This window comes from Lepidochelys kempii, chromosome 8 (genome assembly GCF_965140285.1).
Source record: "Lepidochelys kempii isolate rLepKem1 chromosome 8, rLepKem1.hap1, whole genome shotgun sequence".
Taxonomy (NCBI): domain Eukaryota; kingdom Metazoa; phylum Chordata; order Testudines; family Cheloniidae; genus Lepidochelys; species Lepidochelys kempii.
In genome coordinates, this window is record NC_136387.1 from 43,467,123 (window position 1) to 43,492,622 (window position 25,500).

At 47.8% G+C, this 25,500-nt stretch overlaps 1 protein-coding gene across 2 annotated transcripts in view; it reads right to left on the reverse strand.

Annotated features, from left to right (window-relative positions):
• The window catches only part of TEDC1 (tubulin epsilon and delta complex 1), a 161,367-nt gene that overhangs the window by 16,853 nt on the left and 119,014 nt on the right, over positions 1–25,500 (reverse strand). The window lies entirely within an intron of this gene.

The following is a 25,500-nucleotide window of genomic DNA, read 5'->3' on the forward strand; positions in this document are numbered from 1 at the left end:
ACATCTCGAGGGACGGATGTGGCCCCCGGGCCATACTTTGCCCACCCCTGCCTTATGCCCTGCCTGGGACACATGCACAACAGAGTTTGCACTGGTTCTGCTGCACTGGACTCTTCAGCCCTACAGGGTGGCCTGCATTTCCCTAAATGCTCTTTGATGGGGCGGGGGGGGGGGGAGAATCTCACTACATTTTACCCGAGATTTGACTACCGACCATTTCCAACATTTATTTGAAAGACAAAATAAAAGCATCATCTGAGGACAAACCCATGCTGTCAGCAAAGGCATCTGAGAGACGTAATTCTTTTCTCAAGAGCAGAATATCATCATCCACAATTTGCTTGTTAAGAGAGAACTGGTTTTAATTTTAACAAGGGTGCAAAATGGTTGATTAAAGCTCCATGCTATCTGTTTAAGCAATAAAAACAAGGTAATAAAAATTAGGCCTTCTTTCCTCCCCACGTCCCTTAATAAGACTTAACTCAAAGCCACAACAAATGCTCTCTCTCATTTGCAGATTTTCAGCACTGCACAAATTCTGGAATAAGTGTTTAACCAGTGATCTTACTAAAACACACTCCAAGAGCTGAATCAGAATTATTTGAAATCCAGAATGTGCTTAGACTTAATTTAGGAAGTATTTATAAAACTTTATCCAAATTCATGCTTTTAACTTTCTGCTCTTACTCATTAATGTCTCTGAAGTATATATGCAACCCTTCCTTTAAGGTTTTTTTTTAAAATACGTTTTGGAACATAGGCATTGCTTATGATTTCTATGGAACCAAACACTTTGTTATGATTGCTTTAATATTTCTATGATTAATACTTACAAATTTACTCAAACGTATAAAATATCACTAATTCATGAACTATTTAATTGGTGTGTTCGTGCAATTTATTCTCCAAACACAGACATATTCAGGAAGAATCCTGGAGAACTGAAAGAAGAACAGATTACTCACTTGGTGCAGTAACTGGTTCTTCAAGATGCATTTCCCTATGTGTGCTCCACTTCAGGCACATGTACCTCTCAAACCCTTGATCGGAGATATTCTGTTAGTGTCCAGCCCACAAGTGTCCTATGACTCCTCACGTTGGATACTGAGGCCATACAGGGGTGCACAGGCGAACCACCCTCTCTTCCTTCTCCCCCAAATGTCCCCTAAGGAACAGTCTGAACTAGAGGGCAAGGAGGACGCGCCCATAGGGTCACACATCTCAAAGAACCGCACTTACAGCACAAAGTGAGTAACTCTTCTTCTTCGAGTGTCGTTCCTATGGGTGATCCACTTCAGGTGACGTCTGAGCAGTATCCCCAGATGGAGGAGGGAGCTTCACAACAGACTCCAGAATGGAAGACAGTACCAGAACCAAGTGTAGCATCACATCTGACAGCACAGATCAGGGCATAATGTTTGAAAAACAAATGTATTGAAGTCCACGTAGCAGTGCATCTTATTTCAGAAACTGGTACATTCTTCAGTGATGCCGTAGATGTTACCTGCAATCTGGTTGAATGTGCTACCCTCTTTGTGGGGGATGGATGGCCGCAACACTATAGAAAATGATAACGCATTCAGAAATTCATCTCGGTAGTCTCTGAGTAGAGATTGAGGACCCCGTGGATCTATCCATGAAGGAAATCAAGAGCCTAGGTGACTTCCTAAATTGCTTGTTCCTATTTAAATAGGAAGGCTAATGCCCTTTTAATATCTAGGGTACCTAAACAGAATTCCTGTAGAGAACAATGTGGCGTTGACAAAAAAAGTGGTAGATGAATAGATTAAGGTGGAACTCTAATAGAACCTCAGGTAAGCATTTCAGGTGTAGACATAAAGCGACCTTATCCTTGAACACTGTAAAGGAGGGATCAGCCATTCAGGCTCCCCAACCCTCCAGGCTGACGTGATGGCTACTAAAAAGACCGTCTTCCTACATAAATGCAACAGAGTACATGTTGCCATTGGTTTGAATGGAGGTCACATAAGAAAACTGAATACCAGGTTGAGGTATATGTCTTGACCAGTATGGAACTGGAAGACAATCTTGGGCAGAAAAGCCGGGTGCGGGCACAGCTGGACCTTGTCCTTATAGAAGACTGTATAAGGCATTTCAGATGTGAGCACCATGATTTCAGACACCCCATGGGCCAAAGTTAAAGCAAACGAGAAGGCGACCTTCTAGGAGAGAAGCAGGAAGCCAAGGGCTGGAAGGGGGGAGTCTCATACTGAAATGGCCACCAGATGAACATTGACTGAGGATTGCAACAGGCCCTGGAGTTTAAGATGGAGCAAATAGTCCAGGATGCCTTGCAGTGGAGCCCCTTCTGCACAAATGTGATGAACTGAGGCCCAACACGTGAAGCGCTTCCACTTCGCCATATAGGTGGCTCTGGTGAAGGGTTTCCTGCTACCCAGCAGAACCTGCTGGACAGCAACGGAACACCACTGTTCGTCCCCACTCAGCCATGCAGTAGCCAGGCTGTCAAGTGTAGCACCACCAGGTTTGGATGCACCTGTGGAAGATTAGGCTGACCACCTCCGGATGGAGCGACCATTTGTGGCGAGATGAGAAGGTCTTGCTGAGATGATCTGCCAAAACATTCTTGGTTCTGTGGGTGGCTACTAGATGATTGGCATGTCGCACATAAAAGTCCCAGAGGCTGAGCACTTCTCGACAAAAGGCCGAAGACCTGTTGCCGCCCTTCCTATTGATGTAATACATCGTAGCGGTATTGTCTGTGAGGACCTGCACCACCTGGCCTTTTAGGTGGGGCAAGAAGGCCTGGCAGGCCAATCATTTTGAGCTTCCTGACATTGATATGAAGGGCGAGATCGTTGTGGAGCCAGAGGTCCTGGGTGCTGAGCTCGCCCAGATCGGTTCCCCAACGCAGATCCAACGCGTCCAAGACCAGGATGATCAGTGGAGACAGGATAGTGAAGGAGACTCCCCGCAGTACCTACCTGGGATCCCGCCACCAATACAAAGACAGGAGGATGTGGTTCGGCACCATAACCATTTGGTTCAGGGGATGCCTGCTGAGGGTGTAGACCGAGGCTAGCCACGCTTGCAGAAGCCACAGATGAAGACAGGCATAGCTGACCACGTATGTGCACGCGGCTGCGTGGCCCATCAGTCGCAGGCATGTGTGGGCCGTAGTGAGTGGGTGGCTCTTTATGTGGGAGATTAAACCCAGCATGGCCTGAAAACATGCTTCTGGAAGGAAGGCCATGGCTCATGTGGAGTTGAGGACCGCGCCGATGAACTCTACGCATTGGACTGGCATTAACATGGACTTTTCTGTGTTAGTAACAGGCCCAGGTCACTGCAGGTGGATCGCACCAGATCGAGGCTCCTGCACACCTGCCCCGGAGACCTGCACTTGATGAGCCACTCACTGAGATAGGGAAGATCTAGACCACTCACCGTCTCAGGTAAGCTGCTACCTGTGCCACGCAATTCGTTAACACCCTGGGGGCCGAAGACAGACAAGAGGGTAGTGCTGTGAACTGGAAGTGGCGCCCGGCCACTATGAAACACAGGAAATGCCTGTGTCCCAGGAATATGGAGACATTAAAGTAAGCATCCTTTAAGTCGAGAGTGGTGTACCAGTCCCACAGATCCAGGGATAGGATGATGGAAGCCAGGGAGACCATGTGGAACTTCAACTTCTTTAGAGATTTGTTGAGGCCATGCAGGTCCAGAATGGGTCTGAGACCCCCCTTTGCCTTCCAGATTAGGAAGCAGCGGCAGTAGAATCCTCTTCCTTCCATATCCTGAGGAAGCTACTCCACAGCCAAAAAGCCCAGGAACTTTACGACTTCCTGAACAAGGAGTTACTCATGAGAAGGGTCCCTGAGGAGGGACGGGGAAGTCGGGGGGGGGGGTAGGGGTGGCCAAAAATTACGGGGTATAACCCCGAGTCACTACATCCAGGACCCAACGGTCTGATGTAACCCACAACCAGGCCGAGAGGTAGGGAAAAAGGCGGTTGAGGAAAAGCTGGGAAGGATCCGGGCAGTTGGCTGGTGCATTGCTCCCGACCACACTCTCAAAATGAGCGCTTCTGGCCCCCTTGGTGCTTCGCTGGGCCAGGCTGAGCAGGAGAATAGGATGACAAAGGGTGGCGGTGACTAAACCCTACGTCCCTTTTCCTTGCAGGTGCCTGCTGAGGCTGCTACTGTTGTGGTGGTGGGGGAGGCTGGAATGACTGCCTCGACGCCTGAGGAGTATGCATCCCCAGAGAGCGGAGGGTCGCCCACTCTCCAGAGGCATGCAGATGAGCATCCGTTTGGTTGGAAAAAAGGCCGACACCATCAAATGGGAGGTCCTGAATAGAGGCCTGCATCGCCTGGGACAGGCCGGCAGTCTGGAGCCAGGAACTGCGCTGTATGACCATTGCCGAGGAGACCACTCAGGCAGCTGAATCAGCCACGTCCCAGGCCATTTGGAGAGAGCACCGAGCTGCCACGGTACCCTCCTCCACCAGAGTTGCGAACTCCTGGGCTGCTTCCTGGGACACAGAGTCCTTGAACTTGAGAAGAGAGCTCCACAAGTTAAAGTGATAGCGTCCCAAGAGGGCCTGGTGGTTTGCCACCCAAAACTGCAGGCTGGCCATAGAATAAGTTTTTTGACCAAACAAATACATCCTCTTGGCCTCTTTATTCTGAGGGGTGGAACTGGTGGGCCCATTTATCCCTCTCGTTGGCTGCCGACAAGATCTATGATCCCAGTGGAGGGTGGGTGTATAAGTACTCGAACCCTTTCGCAGGAACAAAGTATTACTTTTCTGCCCTTTTGGATGGTTTTGACGATGTTCAGGACCGCACTGGGAGCGCGACACGGGCCGGGGTGGATGCTGATAACATTAAAAAATGTGTCTGTCTGCTCCTCTCTCTCCTCCGCCTTAAGGTCCAAGGTGAAGGCCACCCTGCGGAGCAGTGCCTGATGCTCCCTAAAATCATCTGGTGGGTTAGCGCTCAAGGGGCCCGCCGCTGCCTTGTGGGGAGGATGACTGGACAACCAGGGGAGGGCTGGCAGTGTCCTCTCCCGCCGGAGAGGGCAGCCTGGGGTGGTACCAGCTCCTCACCTGCAGTGGCTACCAGAGTGTCCTGCACTGAGCCCAGTGCCATTGGTGCAATGGGCGCGGCCTTCAGCCTGTCTGACTCAGCGACCAAGGGCTGGTGAGAGTGGGGCAATGGCATGACAGGAATGCCCAAAGTGTTCCAATAAGGCCATTGGGTCAGCCACTAGCCTTGCTGCCAGGTCAGCATCGATGCCGTAGACACGCCCTCTGGAGCCCAATCGCATTGCTTTCTGGGGAAGGGGCTGAACTGTGCCTTCGAGCCCAAGAAGTAGTCACCCTCCAGTGACCAGGGTGGGGCTGTCAAGGCTTGGGTCAGACAACTCACTGGTGACTGGCACTAGGAGCGGTCTGACCAGTCCCAGGTGTAAGGAGAGCGATGCAGTGTCTGGGAGCGGCCTCGAGGTTCAACCTAAAGTCAATCTCTCGAGAAACACTCACAAAAACACACACATGCTACTGGTTTTCATTTAGGAGGGGAGAGTGAAGTGTGCACTTGTTTCCCAATAAAAACAAAGCCACCGAACAACAAAAAGATTTTTTAGGATGTGTATGCAGAAGAAAACTTCCATGGCTTGATGATAAAGATGACGGCTAAGGGAATGTTGATATAATTATTACTTTCCAGCAAATATTAATGTACAGAGTAGCAATAAATTTAGGCCCTGGGAATTAATGGGGAATAAATGAAAGGGATGCTCCAAGGCTAATGTTTATAGGAAGCATTATTTGCACTGTAAATTGTGAAGACATTTTAGAAGAGTTGTAAAGCTGAGCTACAGCCACTAATGGAACATATAATTATACAAGCAGCTGCATCCCAAATTTTGCCAGGACTTCCAATTAGTTTAGAATGTATGCATCTCTACCGTATGCATTTTAAACAAGAAATTCACTATTCAAAAGCTAGCTCCCAGGTGTCATTCCAAAACAAACTGAAAGGGAAGTTGCAGCGTTCCAAAGTACCTATTTTATCTAAAGCAGAGAGTCACCATCTGAGCGGCAGCAGTCAATGAGAAAGGGATCCTCTGAGTACAGAAGAGCCCCACGTAAGCTCGAAAGCTGACACTTTTTGACAAAAATTTTGTTTAGTTAAAAAACAATTTTCCACTGAAAAACAGTTTGGATGGAAAAATGTTTGAATGGGCCAAATTGGAGGTGAGGGACCTCTCCATCACCATGATCAGTAGCAGGGAGCCAGGACTGGGAGGGAAAACATTTTGTTACTTTTCTGGGAGAAGGAGGAAGAGGGTTGTATTTGGGGCTCAGAGGAAGGGTGAGTTTTGAGGTGTGTCTGTGTTCAGGGTTTGTTTGGGTCTGGCTCTGAGTGAAGGAGGATTGATGATACTTAATTATGGATTTGCCAACAGCCTCATTTTATGTCATCTCCTATGCCAGCCTCACTGGCAAGGGGTCTTGTATGAGCTGGGTATTGTTTTTCCTGTTAGGGTTGGGAGGGACTATCAGCACATTGGAGTGGGGACTAATTGCCCTATGCTGGGGAAAAAAACAGTGGGGAGGTTTAGTATCTCACAATAGTGTGAGACCCTGCAGCATTTGAAAGAGAGATCTGGAGAGTGAGAAGCTGGAGGGTCGGGCTGGGTGATAAAGAAAAGAACCAGAAAACAACCCTATGATTGTTTAAAGTAAAGTTAAAGTAAAGCTAGGCCTCTGTCTTTTTTCTATGCTTATCTGTCTTCTCTCTAAGGTTATGGGTGGAAGGAATGTGAACTGTGTGTAACCTGTACTCCCTGTTTTGGGGAAAGAATTCCTTATACAGATAAGCCTCCATGTTTATACCTACCCCAGAACTTCAAACAGACTGGGTTAACCAGCTTGAACTGGAAGAGATATCACACTGTATGTTGAACCAGGCTATAAAAGCCCATCTCTGTTCTTTGTTCGGGGCTTCACCATTTTCCTCTGTAAAGGAATTGGTGAGCCCTTCAGCTGTCGTACTTGCTAGCATTAAAGTGCCTCACTTTATCAAAGAGCCAAGGCTCTGTGTTTTGTTTGGCTAATACAGAAGTCCAGGGAAGGCTACCCTCCTAACCCTAGACGGGAGGGAAAACCTTTTTCCCTAACAATGGCGGGTGAGCATGCTGTGTAAGAGACTTTTGTAGCCTGCCCTGATGTCTTCATTCTGGCATTCTACTATGGCAGGAGGGTCCCATAAGACTGAAAAACACTACTGGGTGCTGCTGATAAGGAGGTCACGTTGAAGGCAGGAGAAACAGTGTAGTTCTGGTTCCCCAAGGCAGTAAAAGACCATGGCCAAGACTTTTAAAAATTGTCCTAAAGTTAGGCTTTATAATCATTATTTGGGCACCTAAAGAACTGGACTGTTTTCCAGACTTGTGGAGAACCCATCAGCTCCCACTGAAGACAATAAAAACTGCTGGGTGCTCAGCACTTTTCAAACACCTGCCATTTTGGGATGAGGAACATGTTCTGATGGTCTGTCCTTGACTGTAAAGGGCACCAGAAGGCCATTACTGTTCTTCTAAAAGGCCACTATTAAGGGATTATTGACATGTTATAACAAAATTTTAGCCTGGGGACTACTTTTAAAGTACAATAGCACCCAACAAGCTATTTGCCAACTGGGGATTGCTGTAGCACAGCAGTACTTTGGAAATGTCCCTGACAAACCACTTACACAGGGGGATGGCGCAGGAGCTTGTTATGCTAGCTCTGCACCAGCTGATGACTCCTCCTTGCAAAGGGGATCCCTGTCTAGGATGATCTACCAGCTTTCTGGCTCTTGGCATCACCAATTTGCACCAAGAGGCTGCAGTGGGAGAAAACCCTTGCTCTACAGGCCCAAACAGTAGTCTGAGTGCAGACGGCTCAGGTGAAGATGGAGCATCCCATGTTGAACTCTGACATTCATGGGTTGCATGATCATATAAAATGAAGGCAACATTAATTTGCCTATTTTGGGAGGCCCTCAGTTGGGCAAAGTTTTTCCCAGGTTACTGTACAAGTCATAATATCGTGTGACAAACGCAAGTAACCCCACTGACTTCAATGGAGATAGCCCATTGTGTCACTAGCTGCAAAGTCTGGCTCTGTGTGTGCTCGTTAAAGATACACTTATCAAAACCAATACTACACTAAACTACATGCCCCGGTTATGACTGACCCTAAATTAAAACTGATTTCTCCAGAATAAATGGGTAACTTGCAATGTAAAGCTGGTAATTTCACCTTTTCAAGCACCTAACCACTTTTTTCAATTCTCCTGTCACAGCATGGGAAACAGTCTATCGCTTTCCAAACTTCCCAGAGTAATCAAACAATATGGCTTGAAATGATATTTATAAACTGATATTTGCAGTGATCTCCTCCAGCCCATACACACCTAAAGTCTTTTAGATTCAAATGACAAAGGCAGAGCTAGGATTTTTCATACCTTACACCCTGGAACCCCACAGAACTTCTCTACCTTTATCTCTAGATATTACATTTTAACTGTGAAAACACAAGTAACTCTGCATATTTCCTAAACAGGCACTAAAATATTTACAATGCCTAAAAAACGAGTTCCCTCATTGGAATGGGATTTCTTCCAGTTTTCCGTTAAATAAAGCTCACCCAAGATTTAGTGAAACATAATTTTTCAGCTGCATTCACGACGTGTTTTATTGACATGGTCAGTATCCAACTTCTTAGCAAACAATATGGATAAAATATTTATGTTAGTTATTGATTACATTATAACTAACTTTGGCACCTGAATCAGCATGCTGCATGTCCAAAGAGATCGGTATTTTTACCCCAGATCAGAGTTAATCCACGTGCCAAGCCGAGGTGACACTCATAGGATATCTGAAGGGGTAGGGAAGTAAAGAGGATATAGCAATGAGAGTGCCAAAAGACCTGAGAAAAGACAGTTACCTTTTCCGTAACTGGTGTTCTTCGAGATGTGTTGCTCATGTCCATTCCACAATAGGTTTGCGTGCTCGCCACGTGCACCGGTGCCAGAAGTTTTTCCCTTAGCAGTACCAGTAGGGGAGCGTCTCTAGCGACCCTTAAGAGTGGCGCCACTATGGTGCAGGATAAGGGGCGATGCGCGCTCCCCCCACCCTCAATTCCTTCTTGCCAGTCAACTCCGACAGTGGGGAAGGATGTGGAATGGACATGAGCAACACATCTTGAAGAACATCAGTTATGGAAAAGGTAATGGTCTTTTCTTCTTCGAGTGATTGCTCATGTGCATTCCCCAATAGGTGATTCCAAGTTATATCTGTTGGAGGTGGGTAGGAGTTCACAGACACTCGGGACTGAGTACTTCCCTGCTGAACCTGGCGTCCTCCCTACTCTGGGAGACTATCGCATAGTGCAAGGTGAATGTGTGGACTGAGGACCATGCGGCAGCCCTACAAATGTCCTGAATAGGGATGTGAGCCAGAAAGGTGGCCGACGAGGCTTGCGCCCTGGTCAAGTATGCCCTCACAATCGGCGGAGGACGAACTCCCGCCAGGTCGTAACAAGTACAGATAAAGGAAGTGATCCAGTTGGAGAGCAGCTGAGTGGAGATCAACCAAACTTTCATGAGTTCGGCCGTGGCGATGAACAGCTGCGAAGACTTCCTGAACAGTTTTGTCAGTTCCAGGTAAAAAGCCAGGGCCCATTTCACATCTAGCATGCGGAGGCGGCGCTCCTCACTAGATGCATGGGGCTTGGGACAGAGCACTGGAAGAAAAATGTCCTGGCCCATATGATAGGCAGAAACCATCTTACAGAGGAAAGAAGTGTGTGGGCGGAGCTGGACCTTATCCTTATGAAATATCGTGTACGGGAGTTCAGAGGTCAGGGCCCGTAGCTCTGAGACCCTCCTAGCAGAGGTGATTGCCACAAGAAAGCCTACTTTCCAGGAAAGGTGGGACCAGGAGCATGTAGCAAGCGGCTCAAATGGAGGCCCTGTCAGCCTGGCCAGAACCAAGTTCAGGTCCCACTGTGGGACCAGGGGTCTAATGTAAGGAAAAAGGAGATCCAAACCCTTAACGATTTGACCGGTCATGGCATGAGAAAATATTGTGTGGACTTGTACTGGCAGGTGGAAGGCCAATATGGCTGCCATATTGACGGACGAGGGTGCTAGGCCCTGGGCTCTGAGATGAAGGAGGTAATCCAGTATAAGCTGGATCGGGGCAGCCACTGGCAAGACGCCCCAATCAGCAGCCCATCGGGAAAATCAAAACCATTTTGCCAGGTGGGCCTGATGCGTGGAGGGCCTCCTGCTCTCTAGGAGGACGCGCTGGACTCCCTCCGAGCAAGTCCTCTCCTCTTGGCCTAACCATTGAGCAACCACGCCGTGAGGTGGAGGGCTGCTAGGTTGGAGTGGAGGAGGCGACCTTGGTCCTGAGAGAGAAGGTCCAGGCGGGTTGGCAACAGCTCGTTGTCAAGCTCGTGAGAGTCCCGTACCAGTGCTGCCTGGGCCACGCCAGGGCAATCAGAAGGACACGAGCCTTGTCCGTCTTGATCTTTGCCAAGACCTTGCCGATCAGTGGAACCTGGGGAAAAGCACACAAAAGCTGACCCGACCAGGACAGAAGGAAGGCGTCGGAGATCGTGCCCGTGCCCAGAACTCCCCTGGAGCAGAAATGAGGATACCTGCAGTTCTGCCTGATCACGAAGAGGTCCGCTTGGGGAATGCCCCACGTTCACAACATCCTGTGCACCACCTCCGGGTGCAGCGACCATTCGTGTTGAGAGGAGAAGTCCTGGTTCACGCAATCCGACTGAGAATTTCAAAGCCCAGTAAATGGCGGGCTTCCAAGTTGATATCGTGGGCTATACAGAAGTCCCACAGCCTGAGGGCTTCCTGGCAGGGGGCTGAGGAGCAGGTCCCACCTTGCCTGTTATGTAGAACATTGAGGCCGGGTTGTCAGTGAGAACTCTGACCACCCTGCCTGCCAGTCACTAGCAAAAGGCCAAGCAGGCTAGACAGACCACCCTGAGCTCCCTGACATTTATGTGCAGGGCTAGTTCCTGCATGAACCACAGACCTTGGGTCTGGAGGTTTCCCACATGGGCTCCCCACCCCAAGTCTGACGCATCGGACACCAACTCTACAGTTGGAGGCCGGCCCCTGAACAGGACCCCTTGGAGCATGTTCCCCGGGGTGGACCACCAGCGGAGGGAGGCTAGCATAGGTTCGGGCACAGTGAGAATCTTGTTCATCCTATCTCTGGACTGGGAGAATGCCGAGGCCAAATCAGAGTTTAAGAGGCCACATCCCGAGTCTGGCGTGACGAACCACATATGTGTACGCCAACACATGACCCAGGAGTTGGAAGGACGCTTTGGCAGTCGTCATTGGAAACCTCATGACCACCCTGATGAGTTCCCTCAAGGTTTCAAATCTGTCCGGTGGGAGGGAGGCTCTGGCTGATGTCACGTCCAGAATCACACTAATGAACTCTATGCATTGCACTGGTACCAATGTGGATTTGGTGCTGTTTACCAGCAGCCCCAGTGTAGTGCATGTGGACAGGAGGAGTGCTACGTGATCCTGTACCTGTGATCTGGAGCTGCCTTTGACCAGCCAGTTGTTGAAGTGAGGAAAAATCTGGACCCCCGATGCCTAAGATAGGCCGCTACCACAGACATACACTTTGTGAATACTCTGGGATCCATCGAGAGGCCAAATGGGAGGACAGTGAACTGGAAGTGTCCCTGTCCTGCTGTGAAGAGGAGGAAATGCCTGTGGCCCTCTAATATGCGAATGTGGAACCATGCGTCCTGTAGATTGAGGTTGGCGTATCAGTCTCCGGGATCCAGGGCGGGGATGATGGATGCCAGAGAGACCATGCAAAACTTAAGCTTTACCATGTACCGGTTCAGGCCTCGCAGGTCCAGGATGGGCCTGAGCTCCCCTTTGGCCTTCGGGATAAGGAAATAGCGGGAGTAGACCCCTTGTATCTGAACTCTGCCGGCACCACCTCCAATGCTCCTAAGTGGAGGAGCCGTCTCACCTCTTGCTCGAATAAGTTCTCGTGAGAGGGATCCCGGAAGGGGGGCGGGTGGGGTAGAGAGAAACCAGAGGGTATAGCCCCGGGAGATGGTGTTGAGGACCCATTGGTCCGAGGTCAGCAGTGACCACTCGAAGAGGAAAGTACATAGGCGGTTGCAGAAGGGAAGGTCGGGTGGATGCCTGGTACAAACTGGTAAGTCGTTCCAGGGCGTTCCATCAAAACTGGCGCTTACCCACCTGCTTGCCCTTGGAAGGCCCAGGCTGGGGCACAGGCCGAGACTGCCGCTGTGGGCGTTTTTTATAGTCCCTTGATTTTTTATAAGGAGGCTCATATTTGTAGTGGGTGGTCTGACTGGGGGCCTGCTGCGGCTTGAACTTGGTCCTGGCTGGGGCTGGGACATAGAGACCAAGAGTCTTTAATGTCATGCAGGAGTCCTTGAGACAGCGTAACTTCACGTCTGTTTGTTCTGCGAACAGGGCCTGCAAGGAGTTCTGTGCCTCACCGGACAAACCCAACAACAGGAGCCATAACGCTCTTCTCAGAGACATCACAGAGGCCATAGATCTTGCAGCTGTATATGCGGCATCCGAGGCTGCCTGAAGGGCCGCCCTGGCAGCAGCTGTGCCCTCCTCAACCAGAGTCTTAAACTCCTTTTTATCACACTCCTGGAGGGAGTGTGCAAACTTCGGCTTTGAACCACACAAGTTAAAGTCATATCTGCCCAGCAGGGCTTGTTGGTTCACCACCCTCAGTTGGAAGCTCAAGGAAGAATAAATCTTTCTACCGAGTAAGTCTAGTCTCCTCAAGTCCTTATTCTTAGGGGTAGGAGTGGGTTGGCCCTGACGCTCTTATAGTTGACCGCCTCAACCACTAGAGAGTTGGGGGCGGGGTGGGTATATAGATACTCGTGCCCCTTGGAGGGCACGAAATGCTTCTGCTCTGCCCTCTTAGAGATGGAGGGCAAGGAAGCCGAGGTCTGCCACAGGCATTTGAGATCTTTGCCACCCCTTTGTGGAGGGGGAAAGCCACCTTGGCCAGGCGCTGCAGCCAAGAGGACATCATAGAGGGAGTCTGAGGGTTCCTCCACCACCTCAGCTTGTAGATTGACGCTTAATGCCACCCTTTTCAAAAGTTCCTGGTGGGCTTGTGTGTCCTCCTGAGGAATAGGGGGAGGAGGTGCCGTGATTGCCTCATCTGGGGAGGATGAGGATGGGGGTGTGGTACTCTGCGTCCCCACCGGTGCCAACACTTGGTTCCCTTCTGAGCGCAGAACTGGGGAGAAGCGCTCCGCTGACCCTTTCCTGGGGGGCTGAGAGAGGGAGGCCGATGGTCTTTCCAAGGCTCCGGCCACCAAGCGAGCCACCACCGAGGGCTGCATCGGGGTCCACAGGACCATTGGCACCAGGGCGCTGGCCAGGGAGCCCGGTGTCATTGCACCTGCTGTGGCACCGTCGGAGCAGACTGCCCTGCCTGGCTCACTGACTGTCAACTCCGAAGGGAGGCCAGGCTGGCATATGATCTACCTCTATCCCGGGACGGGAACAAGTGAGGACGTCAAGAGCGGTGCTGGGCTTGAGACTATGAACCAGGTATGGAGGAGTGGGAGTACTGTCTGTAACAGCTATTCCGCAAACGGCTCTGACAGGTGGATCCGTGACGGCCTGTTGCCGATGATCTATGCTTTGGGCTGTGGGAGCAGTGCTGTGGCAGGGACCTCACCCGGGACGAAGAGCGGGTGCAGCATCGACATCGGTACCGCGAGGGGCTACAATAGCTTCTCGGAGTCAGCAACCTCCGGTGCCGTCTGTTCCAGTCCCAGCAGGGCACGCTCTGATCGCTAGGTCTGCACTCCCTCGAGGTGGAGCGGTGCCTGGATCCCCTGCTGCTTGGCACCCAGCCAGACAACCTGGTGGGGTTCAATGGGGACCAGTGTAGGCTGTGAGTGGAACAGTCACTCTGCGTAGAGCGGCAACGGGAACCTTCCCTCGACTGTGTGCAGTACCGTCTGGGCGGCAGCTGTGGAGGTCTGAGCGCCGGCTTGCCTCTGGACTGGGGAGCTGCTGGCGTCAGTGCAACCCGTACCAGTAGAGATATAACATCTTGAGCTGCCTGCAGGGCCTCAGGCATGGAGGCTACTCCACTCTACTTGAGTCGGAGGCCACGAGGTCGATGGGGATCGAGAGCTGCCCAACACAGGTCTAGTCTTGCCCCCAACCTTGCCCCGGTGCCTTGATGGAGAAGACCTCTTCTTCGCCTTTTCAGAGTGTTCTGTGGACAGGAAGCTGTGTTGACTGGTGGAAGGCACCATTGGGTTGCCACGCACTGATGCCACGGAGCTCGGTGCCAACTCGGAGTGGTGCAGCAGTGCTGGGGTCAGGGCCAACTCCATCAAAATGGCTCGGAGCCGTACGTCCCACTCCTTCTTGGTCCGAGGCTTAAAAGTTCTGCAAATTTTGCAGCCGTCACTGGGGTGGCTTTCCCCCAGACAGCGTCAGTGTGTGGATCACTCACAGGCATAGGCCTTTTACAAGTGTTGCGTGACTTAAAGCTACTTAACTATACTACTTCTTTTTTTCTTTTTTTTAAACTACAGGTACTAACTAACTACAAACTAAACGAAGTCCAAACAGAGAAAGCTACAGCAGAGCTGGAGCAGAGCAGTTCCGAAGCACCTTCACTGGTGGCAAGAAGGAACTGAGGGTGCGGGGAGCGTGCAGCGCCCCTTATACCGCACCATGGTGGTGCCACTCCAGGGGTCGCTAGGGGCGCTCCCCTACGGGTACTGCTAGGGGAAAAACTTCCAGCCCCGGTGCACATAGCGAGCATGCACACCTATTGTGGAATGCACATGAGCAATCACTCAAAGAAGAGCCAACATTGGTGAGCCTGCGTTGGGGTTTCTAAAATCATTTGAGCATTTTCTTGTTTGAACTTTCAATTACTCAGTCAGAGGTACTGGCGGTAAGGCATAATAGGGTCCAGAAAACGGGAGCCAAAAAGTCTGGATCTAGCCTGAATGTCAAAGAAACCCCAAGCTGTTCCACCATGACGTCAGTACTGCGATGACCTCAGAGACTCCACATCAAGCCACAGCATCAGACACATAACAGGCTGTCCTTCGGGCATGTCTGGATACTTGCCTCAGCTGGAAGGTGAGCTAAAATAGACAGTGATTTATTACAGGAAATAAAATAATAAAGACCCTTTGGAAATGACTTCTTTACAAGGCAGATCAAATACTATGCTGTCACAAATGGAGCACCTCTCGAACATCAACTGCTTCAACCTGGAGCAGGGTGATGAGACCCAGTCAAGAATGGAATAGCCCAGAGCCAACTGGAATAGCATCCTTATTCTTTGTACTGCAGCAGTGCCTGATTAAGTGGGGCCCCAAATAGGACTGGAGTCCTGCTGTGCTAAGAACTCTACATACTCAGAGCGAGATGCAGTCCTACCCCAAAGAGCTTGCAATCTAAACAGCCAAGACAAAGGGCAAGTGAAAGAATGGATTATCATCACACTTTTACAGATACGGAATGGAGGCACACAGAAATAAAATGATCTGCCTAAAGTCTGTCCGTGGCAGAGCTGGGAAATGAACCCAGTCCCAGATCTCCAGAGTCCTAGTCCAGTGGTTTAACCACAAGGCCAAAATATGTCAAAGATGCACATCTTATTAGCTACATTACAACACACACAACAAAACAAAAAACTGCATCTTAATCCCATCTCCTGCTGCCCTGGTGACCCAGCTATCCTGTGTTACAATTGCTAATCAAACGTTCTATCCTTATTCAACCCTGTGCACCCAAGAGTGAAAGATACACCACCATCATTGCTGCCACCTCTCCTTGAAAGAGTTGAAAAATAAAGATTCCAGAAATGGTGCTTGTGTGACAACCTCTCAACAGGAACAGTTTCTCTTGCCCCACTTATCCTGTACAGGTCCAGCCTCTCCCCAGCAATCCCATGGAGAGAAGGGGGTTGTAAAGAGTTCTGTGTGTTGGCTTTACCTTTTAATAATGCAGCAATAACACTAGCAGAAGACAGAGTGGCACTCAGGCCCTGGTTCTCATGGGAGACTTCAATCACCCTGATATCTGCTGGGAGAACAATACAGCAGTGCACAGACAATCCAGGAAGTTTTTGGAAAGGGTAGGGGACAATTTCCTGGTGCTGGAGGAACCAACAAGGGGCAGAGCTCTTCTTGACCTGCTGCTCACAAACCGGGAAGAATTAGCAGGGGAAGCTAAAGTGGATGGGAACCTGGGAGGCAGTGACCATGAGACGGTTGAGTTCAGGATCCTGACACAAGGAAGAAAGAGAGCAGCAGAATACGGACCTTGGACTTCAGAAAAGCAGACTTTGACTCCCTCAGGGAACTGATGGGCAGGATCCCCTGGGAGAATAACATGAGGGGGAAAGGAGTCCAGGAGAGCTGACTGTATTTTAAAGAAGCCTTATTGTGGTTACAGGGACAAGCCATTCCTATGTGTAGAAAGAATAGTAAATATGGCAGGCGACCAGCTTGGCTTAACAGTGAAATCCTTGCTGATCTTAAACACAAAAAAGAAGCTTACAAGAAGTGGAAGATTGGACAAATGACCAGGGAAAAGTATAAAAATATTGCTCGGGCATGCAGGAGTGAAATCAGGAAGGCCAAATCACACCTGGAGTTGCAGCTAGCAAGAGATGTTAAGAGTAACAAGAAGGGTTTCTTCAGGTATGTTAGCAACAAGAAGAAAGTCAAGGAAAGTGTGGGCTTACTGAATGAGGGAGGCAACCTAGTGACAGAGGATGTGGAAAAAGCTAATTTACTCAATGCTTTTTTTGCCTCTGTCTTCACAAACAAGGTCAGCTCCCAGACTACTGCACTGGGCAGCACAGCATGGGGAGGAGGTGACCAGCCCTCTGTGAAGAAAGAAGTGGTTCAGGACTATTTAGAAAAGCTGGATGAGCACAAGTCCATGGGGCCGGATGCGATGCATCCGAGAGTGCTAAAAGAGTTGGCGGATGTGATTGCAGAGCCATTGGCCATTATCTTTGAAAACTCATGGTGATCCGGGGAAAGTCCAGGACGACTGGAAAAAGGCTAATGTAGGGCCCATCTTTAAAAAAGGGAAGAAGGAGGATCCTGGGAACTACAGGCCAGTCAGCCTCACCTCAGTCCCTGGAAAAATCATGGAGCAGATCCTCAAGGAACCAATTCTGAAGCACTTAGACGAGAGGAAAGTGATCAGGAACAGTCAGCATGGATTCACCAAGGGAAAGTCATGCCTGACTAATCTAACTGCCTTCTAGGACGAGATAACTGGCTCTGTGGATGAGGGGAAAGCAGTGGACGTGTTGTTCCTTGACTAAAGCAAAGCTTTTGAAATGGTCTCCCACAGTATTCTTGCCAGCAAGTTAAAGAAGTATGGGCTGGATGAATGGACTATAAGGCGGATAGAAAGCTGGATAGATTGTCGGGCTCAACGGGTAGTGATCAATGGCTCCATGTCTAGTTGGTAGCCGGTATCAAGTGGAGTGCCCCAAGGGTCTGTCCTCGGGCCGGTTTTGTTCAATATCTTAATAAATGATCTGGAGGATGGCGTGGATTGCACCCTCAGCAAGTTTGAAGATGACACTAAACTGGGAGGAGAGGTAGATACGCTGGAGGGTAGGGATAGGATACAGAGGGACCTAGACAAATTAGAGGATTTTTGCCAAAAGAAATCTGATGAGGTTCAGCAAGGACAAGTGCAGAGTCCTGCACTTCGGACAGAAGAGTCCCATGCACCGCTACAGACGAGGGACCAAATGGCTAGGCAGCAGTTCTGCAGAAAAGGACCAAGTGGTTATAGTGGACGAGAAGCTAGATACGAGTCAACAGTGTGCCCTTGTTGCCAAGAAGGCTAATGGCATTTTGGGATGTATAAGTAGGGGCATTGCCAGCAGATCGAGGGACGTGATCATTCCCCTCTATTCGACATTGGTGAGGCCTCATCTGGAGTACTGTGTCCAGTTTTGGGCCCCACACTACAAGTAGGATGTGGAAAAATTGGAAAGAGTCCAGAGGAGGGCAACAAAAATGATTAGGGGACTGGAACATATGACTTATGAGGAGAGGCTGAGGGAACTGGGATTGTTTAGTCTGCAGAAGAGAAGAATGAGGGGGGATTTGATAGCTGCTTTCAACAACCTGAAAGGGGGTTCCAAAGAGGATGGATCTAGACTGTTCTCAGTGGTAGCTAATGACAGAACAAGGAGCAATGGTCTCAAGTTGCAGTGGAGGTGGTTTAGGTTGGATATATTAGGAAAAACTTTTTCACTAGGAGGGTGGTGAAACACTGGAATGTGTTACGTAGGGAGGTGGTGGAATATCCTTCCTTAGAAGTTTTTAAGGTCAGGCTTGACAAAGCCCTGGCTGGGATGATTTAGTTGGGGATTGGTCCTGCTTTGAGCAGGGGGTTGGACTAGATGACCTCCTGAGGTTCCTTCCAAACCTGATATTCTATGATTCTATGATATACATAGATTAGATAAGCTAGAGATGGGGTCATCCCAGGGAATGAAAGGTGCTTTGATGGGAATAAACAATACTTTGCACCCGATGGGCACCATGACCATGGGGAAACTGACCATGTCCTGAAATTATTTTCAATAACTCATTTTAAAATGGTTTCCACTAGCACATTCAGAGCAGTGGGACATGGCACAGCTCTGCACTCAAGGGTCCTGGAAATATCACTTTCCAAAACATATTGAAAAGATCTGTCCAGCCAGCCCTCTCTGGAATCCCAGGTCACTTCATAGATCACTGGTTTCAGAACAAAAATAGCAAGATCCCACTACACCTTCGTATACAGTCCTAATCCTGTCCTTGGATGTACTTACATGAGTTCTCCCAAACTCACCTGCTTCCAATGCTCCCTGGAGCCAAATATGATTAGGAGGGCCTCAGACCTCAGCAGAGAAGATGATGCAGCAGTGTTGTGATGTCACCAACTCAGGCCTTAAAATTTTTTGGCCCCAGGGGGCTGCACAAGCAGGTGAGTCTGGGAAGCTGATGTAAACGTATTCAACAACAGGATTAGGAGTCCACAGGAAGGTATGGCAAGGAGGCTTGGATATTCCTTGGGTTTGTATGATGGCAGTATCCTCTTGTTTGTTCCCCAGCCCTGGGAGTCACTTTGGCATGGCAGCTGGCCTTCTCTGCTGTTTCACTTCTGAAACAGACAGCACTAAAGACTTCTGCCTTCGTCACAGCTGCATGTGTTGCGTAGAATATTCAAAGTAAAAGGGACTGATAAAATAAGTAATGAAGAGATCCCAGAATGGAAACCACTACTTATAACAATACAAGTAGTAGTCCAGAAGAAGAGATAGACATATTTGGGGCATCTTTCAGGAATGCCTGATTATAGGCTACCTAATCAAGCATTTCTTTGGTGACCCCAGGGCAAGAGATGGAGAGGCCTACCTAGAGCACACTCCACAGCACAATGTGCGACAATCCGGTTCTCAGGGGAGGAAGGGGTAAATTACATGGGATGCCCAGTTCCAAGCAATGTCCATGTGCACCCATAATAAGGAGCACGTTCTGAGACAGATTAAATGAGGCACAGCTCTTGGGCTTGTGGGATATGCAGGGGCTCACTACAGGAGCTGACCTTCAAGAGATCCAGTCAGTGCTTACACTAGTTTATTGCAAGTGGCCCTTTTCCAGAAGGCCCTATTCTTCCTCCCTACTACATAATGAGACACCTCTCAGAAAACAAAACCATCAACCATAGCAGAGGGAGGCACACCACCAACTCAACCACTCAAAGTGTCAGCAGGTTTCACTCACTGGACTTTTGGAAGCAGTTGAGGAACTTAGGGCTGCCACCTGCACCTTAGAGCCATGACATTCCATAAAATATTACAAAGAAGAGGCAAAAGTAAAGAAAATATACACTGAGAGATGAGACCTCAAGAAATGAGCGACCCAGCAGATACTGTTCCTAATGAGCAAGCTGAAGAAACAGGAAAAATACAAAAGCACAACTACCAGTAGCCCTAGATGATACCTGCACAGAATGGGAATATGCACCACAACGTACACAAAGAAAGTAGTGGGTTCCAGTGCTCCATACAGTCATGGTTGAAAACTTATGGCATGAGCCTGGGGCAATAATCTCTAGTATACTCATAAGCCTCAATATTCAGATCCATGACTGGGCAAGCAGGCAACCACAGTGAGTTGTATGGAGGGGTATACGCAACTTCACATGAGCAGATCTACTCGATGCGACCTCATCCTCAAAAGAGATTCATTAGTAGCAGTACAGCATAATTACAACCATAACCCCAAGGGATTCTGGCTTGACTTGGACTGCTGAAGAACACGGAAGACTCCCAAGTTGCAGCATCACACGCCTCACAGAAACTCAGCAGGGTGTAAGTGTCTATCTGAATAAAACTAAAGAAATCATCATCCACAGTCAAACATCTTCAGTGTTTCAATGTGCATTTCTGAATTTTTAACTCAGCTTGAAACCAAATCCCCTCTCAAACTGGGGAGTAAATAATAAATGAAATGCTCAGAAAAGAACAAACAAAGAACAATTTCTCCTTTGGAAGAAGGACATTTCTGCTTTTACAGTTTAATTTATTTCTGAGCAGAGAGTCATTTTTAAAACTTAGTCATTTCATACAAGTTTTTGATCCTTTGCAAACCCTGAAAATGTCTCCAAAGAACAAAGTTTTTGCCTGATTCTAGATGGAATAAAGCCTAGAATTCAGGTCACATTTCTGGATATACAGGTATGTTTTCTCTCTCCCCTCCTCCAAGTTTCCGAACCTATTACTCCCTCACACACAGGTATCAGTAAAACTGTCACATCAGTCGACGTGGCAGAAGTCTGGCAATTGGTACTTATTCACAGAGAAATTCTTTCAGAGTTTGGATTGATTAAAATGTCATTCCAACCACAAGTTCAAAGAAGAGCTGCAGGATGACAAAAACTTCTCATCCAAGAGCTAGTTTTTAATTTTAAAAAGGGATTTAGGACAAATCATTTTAAATAAAAGACCTGCTATGTGCAAACTAACTAAAAAGTCGACCATATGAGTAGCTGAATTACTTTCTATGTCACAATTATAATCAGTCAACAAAGAGCTGGTTTTCTGATGAAAAGCAGACATCACCATTACTATTCACTGAGAAATGCCTACAGTCAGGCTGCCAAAAAATTTTGTTCTAGAAGGCCTTTTTCAGATGCTTATTCCTTTGCTAAGCTTTTTTTACTTTAGGGCTGAAGTTTGGGAAGTTTCTCCTCAGGTTTTTCTTTTTATTTTGAAAGTTTCAGCAAAAATGCTCTCACCCTTTTCAAGACGGAAGAGAGTGGGGAAACATACTTTTGCATTTATTAATAAAAAGCTTGGGAACTTTAAAAAAAAGACCTAAAGATTCAGTGGGAGGTGACAAGAACTTGAAGTTTACAAAGGAAATAAGCTATGAAAGTTGGAGATGTGCCTTTAGTGGTTGGATGAAAATAGATTTTCACGTGACTGAGATACAGTGGTTCTAATAGCATACTTTGTGGATGCACACATTTTTGTTATACGATCCAATCTAAGCAAGTGGGCACAAGGCTGTAATAAAGACCCATGGGAATCTTCTTAAGAGATCCAAGATTCTTTCTGGCCTCAGTAACCCAGGACCGGTCCATATCCAAGACAGATCAGTCAGTATCCACTGACTCCACTGGCTACTGTACATCTTCTCTTTTCTGACACATCAAATTCTTCCCTCTGCAGTCTTTTTTCACAAGAATCTCATTTCTCCTGGGGAAGAGGTAGAAGATTGTTTGAGTGGGGGCTAGAGAAGGCTCGGCATTCAGCATGCCCGCAGGAATAAGACAGACTGAGGGGAGACCGTATTATGCGTAAGGAGGACTACTGACAGCTGGGAGGATTGCTATAAGAAAGACTGATGGAGAATCATCTGACTTTCTGCTTCCCAAAAGGCGCTGTCATCTAGTGTTACAGAATGGTTCTTTGTAGGATGTGGAACGGGTGGCACTTCTGATAAACCATCCTTTTAACATCACATCTCACTGTATTGCCTTTGTTTCAATGGTTATACCTTCCATTACATTCACTGAATCTCAGACATACTGCAACGTATGACCAGGACATCAACCAAGTACACAAATCCAGGACAAAAAGAAAAGAAGTACTTGTGGCACCTTAGAGACTAACCAATTTATCTGAGCATAAGCTTTCGTGAGCTACAGCTCACTTCATCGGATGCATACTGTGGAAACTGCAGAAGACATTATATACACAGAGACCATGAAACAATACCTACTCCCACCCCACTCTCCTGCTGGTAATAGCTTATCTAAAGTGATCACTCTCCTTACAATGTGTATGATAATCGAGTTGGGCCATTTCCAGCACAAATCCAGGTTTTGTGCTGGAAATGGCCCAACTCGATTATCATACACATTGTAAGGAGAGTGATCACTTTAGATAAGCTATTACCAGCAGGAGAGTGGGGTGGGAGGAGGTATTGTTTCATGGTCTCTGTGTATATAATGTCTTCTGCGGTTTCCACAGTATGCATCCGATGAAGTGAGCTGTAGCTCAAGAAAGCTTATGCTCAAATAAATTGGTTAGTCTCTAAGGTGCCACAAGTACTCCTTTTCTTTTTGCGAATACAGACTAACACAGCTGTTACTCTGAAATCCAGGACATTTATTTCAATGTGCAATTAATGAATCCTTACCTTTTTCTTTTATAAAAGTAAGGAAATGAAACCCCAAAAGTTACATTAATGCAATCTTAAAGTGGAGATTTTAAATACACAACGTTATTATGGCATTAATATTATTTAATATGAAGGCAGTATTTAAGAGCATTTATGGTAATATATATATAGAAGTCAGAGTTTACTTTGCTCCGGGAACCATACACTGGAATTTTATTTTTTAAAGTTCAAAATCTCAGCTCCCTTATTGCTTTAAAGTAGATTTTCCCATTCAACAGAAGAATGCTATTGGTTGGCCAATGCAATCACAGCTTTAGAAACAGTGGTCAGCCCGTACAAAGCAGCCAAACAAAGGGAAAGAGCTAACTGCAACCATCTCCCCTGCTTTTTGATCCCACATGACACTCTCTCCACAGCTGCTCTCTCCTGTGGTGACCTCTCCTCTCACATCCATCACCCCAAAATGGTTCATGTACCTGTTTTCCATATATCAGCAACTTCTACCTCACTCTCTTGATCAACATTCCATTAGCCTCTATTCTCCCCATGCCCTATTGTCTTTCACCCTACAGTTTTTCCAACCAACTTCTTGGATTTTGATTGCTGTCTCTTCCTCTCATGACAGTCATCCTTCATGACTTAAGCCTCCTGTCTGACACCTCAACATCCTGTCTTTCTCCCCCTCTGACTCATTTGACCTTCAACCCTGGATCAACCCCACTTGTCAGAAGGGCCACTTACCCATCCTTGTCTTCATTACACCTGCTCCCCTCACCGTTTCCGAATATCCGAGTTCCCCCTCTACAACCACCACCAGATCCTTAACACACACATTCCCTGATTCACCTACCTCCACCTGGCCTTGTCATGAGCTCCAATCCATCAACTTCTAGGACTTCTCTTCCACACTCCAATGTCAGATGTCCAATCCTTCCACTACACTTGGTTCTTTTGCCTGTCCCACCACGAAGTCCATTTCGCTAACCCCACAACCTTGGCTCACTCCCAATGTTCTCCTGCTCCTGGCCACTGAATGCCCCTGGAGAAAGTCCACTGGCCACAAAGACTTCTTCCACTTCAACTGTGTTCTCTTCTCCTTCAGTTCTACTGTATTCCTGGCAAGCAACACTATTCCTCTCTTGCTGACTCCCACTCAATTCCTGTTACCTCATTGCAACCTTCCACTCCCTTCTGAAAACCTCCTCCCTCTCAACTTCCTCAGCCATCTCTAGGAGATGAAAACTGACAAGACCTGCTGTAATAAATGGAGTGGGGGTAGCTCCCTTTTATGGACACCCAGCCAGCCAGTTAGCTATAAAATTCCTCTTGGTAGCTGTTCTCTACTTGCTTTACCCGTAAAGGGTTAACAAGCCCACAGGTTAATAAAAAAAAAAAAAGAAGAAGAAGTGGGCACCTCACCAAAAGAGCCAATGGGAAGGTAGAACTTTTTAGAATCGGGAAAGAAACTTTCCCTTTGTCTCAGAGTAGCAGCCGTCTTAGTATGTATTCGCAAAAAAAAAAACAGGAGTACTCGTGGCACCTTAGAGACTTTAGTGTATTTGTTAGTCTCTAAGGTGCCACAAGTACTCCTGGTTTTTCCCCCTTTGTCTGTTGTTCTCTCTGGGCTGCAGGGACACGGAGCAGCAATGCTATAAGCAGGAATGCTGTGTAAGGTTTGAACCAGGTATGAAAAATTATCTTCCATATCTAGAAGGAATCATTGGAAGGCAGGGAATGTTTAGAAGATGCAGTTAGGTTTATTTCTGTTTATTTTTTAAGGCTTGTGGACTCCACTGTGCAAACCCCAGATGCTTTTGTTTGCTTGCAACCTTTAAACTGAACCCCCAAGAAAGCTATTTTGGGTGCTTAATTTTTGGAACTGCTCTTTTAAAATCTAGCAAAAGCCTAAGTTCCAAATGTAGTTTCTTCCTTTTTGTTTTTAATAAAATTTACCTTTTTTAGGAACAGGATTGGATTTTTGGTGTCCTAAGAGGTTTGTGCATATATTGTTTGATTAGCTGGTGGCAACAGCTAATTTTCTTTGTTTTCTTTCTCAGCTCTTCCCCCCGGGGAGGGCTTGAGGGTACCACACAGGGAGGAATTCCCAAGTGCTCCTTCCTGGGTTCAAAGGTGTGATTTTTTGCATTTAGGTAGTGGCAGCGTTTACCAAGCCAAGGTCAGAGAAAAGCTGTAACCTTGGGAGTTTAATACAAACCTGGAGTGGCCAGTATTAATTTTTAGAATCCTTGTGGGCCCCCACCTTCTGCACTCGAAGCGACAGAGTGGGGATTCAGCCTTAACACCTGCCATGACCGCCCACACTTTTCTCTTTGATTAACCTCTCCTCCTTTGCCACCACCACAAACACTATGATTTCCCATCTGATGTCCGATTCTTCCCCTCCATTAGGCCCAATGATCCCAACCTCTCCTGCCTCCCTCTCCTCCATAGTCACTATCCTCTTACTCCTCCCCTCACTATGCAAGCACATCTGTCTGGTTTCAGAATGTATCCTCATTGGAGTAGGGACCACCACATCTGTCTGGTTTCTGAATATAACCTCATTGGGGTTGGGACTGTACCTTATTTTTTGTTTGAAAAGCACTTAACACTCTGTGGGCATTATCTGAAACAAGTAATAAATAATCATAGTAAGAGTCACAGGAGTTCTGTGGTGAGAATCAGCTCATGGT